At 34.0% G+C, this 10,746-nt stretch overlaps 1 non-coding gene across 1 annotated transcript; it reads left to right on the top strand.

Annotated features, from left to right (window-relative positions):
• Window positions 1-4,583: 4,583 nt before the first annotated feature.
• Window positions 4,584-4,690, top strand: LOC144999128 (small nucleolar RNA R71). The gene has a single exon (XR_013660649.1). It is a non-coding gene; the product is annotated as a small nucleolar RNA R71 (small nucleolar RNA).
• The last annotated feature ends 6,056 nt before the right edge of the window (window positions 4,691-10,746 follow it).

Raw genomic sequence — 10,746 nt, 5'->3', positions numbered from 1 at the left:
CCGCTACAATTTTCAAATCCCATTTGGATGGTGCGGATGGATTGATCCATCTGTGTCATTCTTCGGTCCAAACTCTCCAATTTAGCCACCACTGTTTCCATGTTATCGGATACTAAGTTAATCATCCCTCGATTCAAGTCATTCCTTGGGTTATGATATTCTCTAGAATGCTTAAAGAATTCTTCAATTAGCGCCTTTATAACCATGGGTGCTTTCTTCGTGAGTGATCCTTGGGAGTCAAGGAGCTGCCTAGTTGTCACGTTCACTTTGTCATAGAAAATGGAGACTTCTTGGTGAATGTTTAAATCATTGTGGGGGTAGTTCCTCAACAAGCCTTTGTATCTTTCTCACGCCTCATAGAGTGACTCGCCTGCTTGTTGCTCGAAATTTGCAATGGCTTTCTTCAACTTTGCTATTTTTGAGGGAGGGCAAAATTGATCAATAAATTCTTCACACATTTTAGCCCATGTGGTGATGGATCCTGGAGGGAGTGATTTCAACCAATCTTTTGTGGCGCCCTTAAATGTGATCGGTAGCATATGAAGCAGAACAGTCTCACGAGGCACATTAGGGATATTGAAGTAGTCAGCTATGTTGTTCACCTCGTCAATATGCTTGTATGCGTCTCCGTGATCTTTCTCGCAGAATAGGATGTCCTTGACTTGGGCGAGTATATGACCTTTCAATTCAAAGTTGGCAGTTGATGGAATCGTGGGTTGCACGAGTCCCGGCCTAATATCATCACACATCCTTCTCTTGTACTCACCCATGGGTATGTCTGCAATGTCACCCATGGTGTTATCGGGTTCACTTTCGTACTCACTTCCTTCTTCAAATTCCATTTCGTACACGGTATCCTCCTTCCTTGGGTCTTCGTCCTTCAAGGATGTGCTGGATTCTCCCACTTGCTTTCCCTTTTTCTTGCCAAAAACCAATTTAAGATTCTTAAAAGGTGACTTTTTTGGGGTTGTAGATTCTCCTACGGTTTTATCCTTGTTCTTCTTAAAAGCTGATTATGGGTCTTCAAGTGGTGGGATCAAAAGTGTATTTGATCCACGGGTCATAAAATACCTGAAAGAAAAACAGAAAACACACGTAAGACGAACAAAACAAATTAGGAAAAATGAAACTGAAAAATGCATCGACTCATCGAGTTGCTTCGACTGGACTTGACGAGTTCAAGGCTAACATAGAAAACTAAAAACAAAAATTTGAAAAACAGAAAAGCTAGTAACATAAACTTAATAACAAATTAACGAAAATAGTAACATTGTGCAAGATAAATCTTACACAAAGGATCGATAACACTAGCAATTAAAATAACTATTAAAGTCATTCCCCGACAACGACGCCAAAAACTTGATGTCTAAGTCGAATTCTCAAAATCCAGAGCTTCCAGAATGCTTCTAATCGCCAATGAGTAGCCAAAGGTATCCAAAAGTCGTCAAACAGTGTTTAGGTTTTGGGAATGACCGATATATAAGAATTTTCATAATTACGCACCGACTTGTCGAGTCCATAGACCGACTCGACAAGTTCTCTACTTAAATCGTGTGTATGGTAAGACATTGTTGGTTCGTGAATCTTCCTTCCTACTCGTCGAGTTGATGGCCAACTCGCCAAGTTCTTCCTCTTTTAAGCCTTATTTCTTCAAAATTTAATTCCCAAGCTTCCAATTGCTAGTTCTTCCTTTTTCACTTGAGCATGTCTTTAAAGATGAATATATAATTTTAACATAATTAAGTACCTTTTGTTCATAAATCGAGACAAAATAGCCAAATTAAGATATTATACAAAATAAATGATTAAATATGCACATATCAACTATAATACTAGTGTGATAACTATTATTCAAGGAAAACACAATCAAAGTTAAATGAGTATCCCATGCGTTCGCAAATTCAATAAAAAAAGAGTAGAGCATATCTTCGAGTTTTTGAATGGTTCTTTCACTTTGACCATCATATGTTGTGCTCATATCTAGTCGGGTTCCCGTATATTTTTGTAGTGATTTCCAGAAGCATAAGGTAAATCTACTATCCCTGTCAGAGATGATAGATATAGGTACCCCATGTAGTTTGACAATATCTTTTAGATAAGTCCATGTTAGCTTCTCCATCTTATCTATTTTGTTGATTGGTGGGATGTGGGTAGAATTGGTTAAGCAATTGACCACTACCCAAATAGTGTTGAAACATTTTCATGTATTAGGTAGTTTTGTGATGAAGTCTATTGATATATGTTCCCACTTCTACTTAGGTATTTCCAGTTGTTAAGTGCTTATGATATTCATCCTTGACTTTAGAACATGTTAGGCTTTTTCCCACCTAAGTGGTAATCGCATCTTTCATGTTTGGCCACCAATATAATATCTTAAAATCCAAATGCACTTTGTAGGAGCTCAGATGAACGGAATATCTCGATCTATGAGCTTTGTCCAAGACTAAGCTCCTAATCTAATTGAACTTTGGTATATAAGTTTGGATCATAAAATACCTCGTTCCTTCATCCATAAGCTTGAATTATTTATCCATACCCTGCAAACCTTCACCTACGATGGTCTATTCTTTTAGAGCCTCGAGTTGAGATTCTCAAATATGAGCGGTAAGGTTTGAATGGATAGTCATTGTTAGACCCCATACTAGACATGGTTTGATGCGTTCTTTTTGGCTGAAGACATCTGCCACAACATTTTCCTTCCCAGAATGATAACGAATGGCACATTCATAATCATTTAGTAGTTCAACCATTCTTTCGTTGCCTCATGTTGAGTTCTTTTTGGCCGAAGAGGTACCGGAGACTCTTGTGATCAGTGAAAATGGTACACTTAATACTATACAGGTAATGTCTCCAAATCTTTAAAGTGAACACTACTGCTCCCAGCTCAAAATCATGCGTAGTGAATGTTTTCTCATGAACATTGAGTTTTCAGGACATGTAAGAAATAATCTTGTCCCTTTTCATCAATATGCATCCTAAACCTTGATGTGACGTGTCGAAGTATAAGACAAAGTCTTTTGTTACTTTTGGAAGGGATGGGATTAGTGCACTACACAACATTTTCTTTAGTTTCTAGAAAACAACCCCTTGTTTGTCTTCATAGTCAAACTTTGTCTGTTTTTGTGTCAATGTTGTGAGGGGTTTGGTTAGCTTGGAGATTTTTTTCAATAAATCTCCAATAGTAGCCAATAAGACCTAAGAAATGGCATACTTTTGTTGGTGTTTCAACGCTTCTTAATTCTTGATTACTTAAGTTATAGAAGGGTCAACATAGAACCTTTTGGTGCTAACCACATGCCCTAGAAAGTGTACTTCTCTAATCCAAAACTCAAATTTATAGAATTTGGCCTACAACTTTTCCATCGTCACAGTTCCAAGATTTCCTCATTGGTTCGTGAGTATATGAATATGTTATCGATAAATACGATTATGAATTTGTCTAGATAAGGTTTGCATACCTGATTCATGAGATCCATGAACATCATTGGGGTCTTTATCAATCCGAAAGGCATAACTAGGAAATCATAATGGCCATACCGAGTCCTAAATATCATATTTGGAATATCATCTTCTAGCTACGGGATTCTTGTTTGAGTCCATAGATGGACCTCGTAAGCTTACACATTTTATTTGGATAATTGGGCTGTAAAACACCTCCAAGTTGTTCTATATATGCATATTGTGTCCGTTTCTCTATTAAGTTAAAGAGACTTTTGCATGTATTTTCCATATTTCATAATCATGTAACACTGTAAAGCACCTATTTTCTTGTTTTTTTGTCGATGTCTGCATACCATCCGATTTATTGTTAGATAGGGGAATCAAAGGCGTAATAATCTTATCACTCCTTGTTGTCACGGCCTTGATATGTGCTTTTGGATTTTGGTTCATGTTTCTTGGAAGTGTGCCCAATAGACAGTCGTTAAATAGCCTCAAGAATTGCCCAATTTGTTGTTTGATGTGTGCATCGAGGCTTGCTGATTTCTGAGTATAGCATCCTTGGCATCATGTCTCTTTTCAAAAGCGGTTACAAACCACGCAAGCATGGGCTCAAATTTACTTTTTTTTCATTCTTGAGTTGCTCTTTTTGATAGAACACACGTCTTTTTTGCCTTTATTTTTCTTCTTTTTCTTTCATGTATTCGTCAGATGGATTCCATTGCTTCTTGGGCTTACTCCATTCTTCGTCATATGTATCCCCACTTGAAGACAAGCTTGAGTCATCGTATTTCCATTCTCGTAGAGGTCATAATCCTTAGTCAAGTGTAGGCTGCCACAACAATCAAACCCCACTTGAACTGTGTGCATGGATTGACCCATCTTCGTGAATGATTCGCTGGTCCATAGTATCTAACTTCACAATTATCGATGCCAAGTCTTCCGACGCTACATTGCTAATCGTATTTCCTCTAGCTGTATCCTACCGAGGGTTGTGATATTTCGTTGAATGTTTGACAAACTCTTCTGTTAAATCCTTGATTGCAGTTGGATTCTTTTTCGTTATGGGTCCTTGAGAATGAAGGAGATGCCTCATGGTCACAGTTACCCCATCATAGAAAATTGACACTTCTTGTTGTGTGTTAAGGTCTTATTGAGGGAAATTTCTTAGCATTCCCTTGTATCTCTCCCACGCTTCATACAAAGATTCTCTACCGTTTTGTTAAAAATTAGCAATGTTCTTCTTCAACCTTGAAACCTTTGAAGGTGGGCTTAACTGCTTAATGATTTTTTTCGAAGGTTGGCCTATGTCTGTATGGCTCCAGGTGGAAGTGGCTTAAATCCAGTCTTTTGCTACTCCTTTGAAAGTTACTGGAAGCATTCGAAGCAACATCAAATTCATTTGGAACATTAGGAACATAAAAGTAGTTTGTAATGTCTAATACCTCATCAGTATGCTTGTAGGCATCCTCATGATTCGTCCTGTAGAATGGGATATCCTTGAGCATAGCAAGAATGTGCCCCTTGAATTTGAAATTGGGGGCTTTTGAATTTCATGTGGTACAAGACCAAGCCCGTAGGTGTTACACATTCGGTTCTTGTTTTCCTCCATGGTTATTTCTGCTATGTCGGCCATCTCATTTTCGATTTCACTTCCTTGTTGACTTCCTCCTTTTAATTATGTTTCAGTTTTGTATCCGCTCTCATGTTTGTCTGGGTTCTTTTCGAAAGAAGTTATCACAACGTTCTTTGACTTGTCTTTTTCTTCGCTCTTTTCTTTGTTGTTTTTGTGGAAAACTGACTCGTAGCCCTTCAATCCAGGTACTGTACTAGATGAAGATGCTCAGGTTATAAACTAATTGCAATAAAATAGAAAACCAACGTGTAAAAGAAATAAGAACAAATAAACTAAAAACTAACATAACAGTGCCCATGGAAACTTGATACACATAGAACTTAAAAACATAACAAAAAATTAAGATTGTATGAAATAAATTCCATACAAAGGAACAATAACAAATAGCAAAATAAATAAACTATCATAAAGTCATTCCCCAACAACGGCGCTAAAAACTTGATACACAATTTATATACTGGTTATATATTTTTAAACCAAACCAATTTAGACTAGCTAACACGCAATAGACAGTATACCTAGATGAATAACATAATAGTTCAGGTAAGTCAGGTAACACAGGGGACAACTATCATTAACATATAAGTTATCTAAAGAGAGGGGGTTTTCTAGTTTTGCAACTAAAAAGCAATTTAAAGTTAAAAAGAAACAAAAAACGGTTTTTAATACAAGATTTTAAAGAGACTTCCGTTTAGATGCGATTCACTAACTTCTATGGTTGATTTCATGGATAATACAATGGATTAAAGTATTATTGCTTACTCAACCCAAGATTGATTAGAATTATGATCAAAAGACTAATCCTTTAGTTTAGAAAGTTTATTCATTCAATGATCAAGTGGAAAAACGAATAAGTGGACTAGTATTAACTTTGAGTTATGAAATACTGGCCATGGAAATTATGATTGATATAAATGGTTATAAATATCAATGCAATGCATGAATATTCATCACATATTAACTTCCACATTAATTTATCAACTTCTCTATTTAACCCTAGGTTTTTGGTTAAAACACTAGTCCTATAACCTTGTTAATCACAAAATCATAACATACAAATATACTAAGTTAGATAGATCATCTAGTCTCAGTAAAACTCATCAATAAATAGAAAAGAAGTTATCATTAACATAAAAGGTTCGTTATCAAGCTATCATAATGAATAAGCAACTTAAACCATAATCCAAATACAATAAATCAACACATAGAAAGTGAGATCATCTGCTCTAAATGAAAGTTAGGGCTTTTTAGTCCATAACTATTGGAAATGAACAGATAGAAACAACATTAACTTGCAAAACATGATTAAAATAAAGCAATTAAGTGATTAGAAGTAATGTTGCCTTTAGGTCTCTTCAAAACCAAGTTCTCATTCGAATTATGGTCTCTAAAGCCTCTAAGGGATGTCTCTAGTCTTCAAACGCATAAGTGAGGGTTGAAGGCATAATCGATCAATATATAGTTTCTGAAAATTACTTCCTACGCCGTGACACCCATTAAAAACGCATATTCTCCAAAGTAGTAACTGGATCGCAAATCTTCTTCTCGCCATGGCGTGGAAAGCAAATGTCCACGACGTGGGACATCATAGTTAATTGTAATTTGACTTTGGTTGACTTAATCCAATTTGTCCTGCTTCTAGCTCCACATTTTGCTTCCTTTTAATCTCGAGCATGTCTTCGCTGTTACAAAACATAATTTAAACATATTAAACACCTTTTTTTCCCTTAATTGAGTATATTGTAGCTAAAAATATTAAGATAATGCACAAAATATATGAATAAATATGACAATATCACAAAACAACACCTAAATAGGAAAGAAATCGTTCCAAACAAGAACTCATGTTAGGGACTAACATCTTGACCGTATCCACCCATGAGAGTTACTTTTAACAAACGATACAAATGGAAGCTTAATATCCTGCCAGCGACTAACATAATGCCAAAGAGAAGATGCAACCTCACATTGTTACATGGTAGAATCCATATTCTCTAAATGAATAAGACAAATTAGACATATAATACACTCGAAATCAATACCCATATTGAATAAATTATTTTTCATAGCAACTCGGTCAATAATCATTCTTTCATTCTTCAAGCCATCATATTCACCTTTTTAAGAACACAAGTATTTCATCTAGTCGGTTCAAATCTCTTAATCGTGACATGCTTTAGATGTTTTCTTGTAGACCTCACTTTGGAGTCCCCAAAACATCAACAGACCATGGCCATTAATCATGATCTGAAGATAGTTAACCCAAACGAATGAGTTGAGATCATGTCATGAACCAAACATTTTCCCCATATCCATTTCAACACCATTTGCAAACAAATATTTAAGTGTGCAATTTCTATCAATTTCAAACAAATAAAGTCTAAAAAATTTATTTTTTACGGTTCTTTTGCACTTAAATGCATTCTGAAATCTACCGTCAAGCATAGCCACCTATTTGTTTTCAACTCTTTGTTTCTAAACACAAATTGGATCACATTTTACACACTACAGTTTTTTTTTTTTTTTTTTTTTTTTTTTTTTTTTTTTTTGTATGTGTTATTATTAAATTTTAGATACCTAATGGTGCATACTAAGATTATGCGGTTATTTTATGCTTATCGATTTCATGTGGTTGCGTGGTAATGGTTTTTAACCACATTGGTTTTGTGCAACTTTTTCCAAATCAGCGGTCCACCAATAACTCTCTACAAAAATGACTTCTACAATCTCTACTATAAAACTTAAACCCCGAACAAACTCGCTTAAAAAATGGTAAAACTAGGTCCAAATCAATTAAATTCAAACCATATAAGAAGAGCTCAACCAAGAAGGAAACCTAAAATTGACTTAAAAAACAAGATTTATATCTGATTTAAACCAGATTTACAAAAACCCATTTATTTAAACTTGACTTCTGAGCCTATTTATAAATGGAGATTCCCCTTCTTTGCTTCTTGCTAGCGATTTCCCACCAAAAAAATAAAAAAATAAAAAAATACAAATACAAACATAAAACAAACATTTTTTTTCTTTCTTAGTCCTTTGTTTTCCCTTGTTTTTTGTTTAGCTATGATATAATTCACATCCAGTATAAAATTATAACTGAGTTCACAATACGCATCCATACTAGCCATGAAATTCATTATTTTCTTTTTCTTAATAATAATAATAATAATAATAATATTTTATTATGTTCTTAACGATGTTCTTAAATTTCTCTTCTTTCTAACTTTTCCTATAAAATGTCATAAATATGCATATTAACAATCAAAACATTTGGTATTAGCCAATCCACTTTTAATATGTTTTATTAGGTATAACTCAATGTTACAAGAGTTTATTTAATAGAAAAATTAAATATGAAATTCAAAACATTTAAGAAGTTTAAATTTTTATGAAAAAAAAAATATTGAATTATTAAAATTAAAATGTTTTTTTAATTTAAATAAATAATTTAGATAAAAAACAAAAGAATGATGTTTTAATTTATAAATTTTTAAATTAAAAAAATCAATTAATAAATTGATATGTATTTATTATTACATTTAAATGTTATATGAAATTTAATGAAATAAAAAAACTAAGAAATAATATTTGGATAAAAACTAATTTAAAATAATCATATAATGACATCTGGCAAAATGAATTAAAGTATGACATGGCAAAAAAATATGTTTATTTATTAGAGTAGATTTCAAACAATCGAATCAAATTTAACTAAATTATAATTAACTGAATAATAAATATTATATATAATTATTTAATATTGTTAAATTTTGTGTTGTTTGGTTATTTGAAGAATTTTACGGTTTTTCTTAAATTAAAAATCGCACCGTTGGTTTTTGTCTCGATTTCGGTTTATCGCTTTCGATTTATGCTGTGTTTTCGCTATTTTTAAATGAGGTTTGATTTTCGCTCACCTACCTGTATGAGGTTAGATTGTTTATGTAATTTAGTATATCCGGAGTTACTTTTTGTAAATTATTATAGATTATGAATGTACTTCTAATTAGCTATCTATATATTTATTGCACCTTCTTTTAAATTTGTATTGAAAATTTCTTCTACAATCATCGTTCACTATTCTTCAATCAATCGAAAGCCATATATGATCACTAACACCAAACATTAAGGGTACGTTTGGTTATGAAAAAGGGATAATGTCACTGTAGCCCCACAAACATACATGTTTTGGTTTAAAAGGTCCCTTATGTTATTTTTTGGCTTTATAAGAGCATGGATTAACATTAAACCGGCTAATAAGACCATTTTCTAAAAAGTGAAGGGGTCACCCGGTGACCCCAATCCCAATCAGCAGCTTGTCTTCGACATGTCATTACAAAAAGCCAACTCATATGTCCAAATCACATGCCACGTATAACTCTATCCATAAATGAGACCAACCCTTCCTCTGCAAGAAATTATGTTCTTTAGTCGGTTTCATCTACCCCTTTCTTCTATTTTCTTCTATTTTTCATCGAAAAAAAGTGTCTTGGATTCTTGTTATGGTCGTCTACATGAAGATAGATCTTCATTTTGCTGGTTTGTTTACGAGGTATCCAGTGATTAGTTACTTAGATGGAGTGGAGCAAAGGTTTGAGGATGTGGATTTTGCTGGAATGGATAAAAACAAATTTCTATTGTTTATTCAAAGATTCACAAACGAGACATGCGTTGATGTGTACTATTGCATGCCCGATATTGAGTTCCCTGAAGGATTGAAGATAATAGCAACTGAGAAAGACTACCAGAAGTTGATCGAAGTAGGGTATGATTCTGGTTGTGTAATTTCTATGTACATGGATCATATTGGTGTTAATGTTCATCAATGGATTGTTGATGAGATGGCTGAAGTATGCACCTCCGACGACAAGTATTTTGATGTAGGTGACGTAATAGAAGATTTGCATGTTGAGACAGAAGGAGGCATTGAACTAGATGAAGTGCAAGTGCAAGGTAATTTGGATGATAACATTGAAGATGGAGATTGCATTCCAATGAACAAGACCTTGAATGATGTATTTTTAAACAAGCTTTGCCCCAAGGAGCAGCCAACTCCAGACAGTCTACCTCATGAGGATCCATATGATCAGATGGATGAACACGACCCAATTCATGAGGAGGTAACAGATTTTAATGAAAATTTTCATTGGAAAAAGCAAAAACCTGTGTTAGGAATGAGATTTGAAAGTCCTAAACAGTTAAAACATATGTTGTGTAATTATGCTGTTGCTAAAGGGTGTTAATTATGCTACAAAAAATGATAGTAGGAGGCTTTTAGTTAAATGTTGTTCAGGGCAATGCAAGTTTAGATTGTGGGCTTCATGGATGAGTGAAGAAAAATCTTTCCAGATTAAGTCTCTTTTAGATGAGCATAATTGTGCAAGAAATTTTAAAATGGGGTCTATTGTAAACTATGCATGGATTGGTAGCCATTTCACAACACAATTCTTACAAAAACAAAAAATGAGTGTTAGGCTACTAAAGAAAGAAGTAAAACAAAAATTTGGGATTGATGTGAGTATGGGACAATTTAGAAGAGCAAAGAAATATGCAATTGAACTAATTGAAGGCACACTAGTTGAGCATTATGCCAAGATTTGGTCATATGGTGAAGAGATAAGAAGATCCAATCCAGGATCAACTGTCAAAATGGATGTCAACAATATGCT

The sequence above is a fragment of the Lactuca saligna genome, chromosome 5 (genome assembly GCF_052625555.1).
Source record: "Lactuca saligna cultivar CGN05327 chromosome 5, ASM5262555v1, whole genome shotgun sequence".
Lineage (NCBI taxonomy): Eukaryota > Viridiplantae > Streptophyta > Magnoliopsida > Asterales > Asteraceae > Lactuca > Lactuca saligna.
The sequence above is the reverse complement of the archived record's forward strand: the minus strand, read 5'-3'. Positions and strand labels throughout refer to the sequence as shown.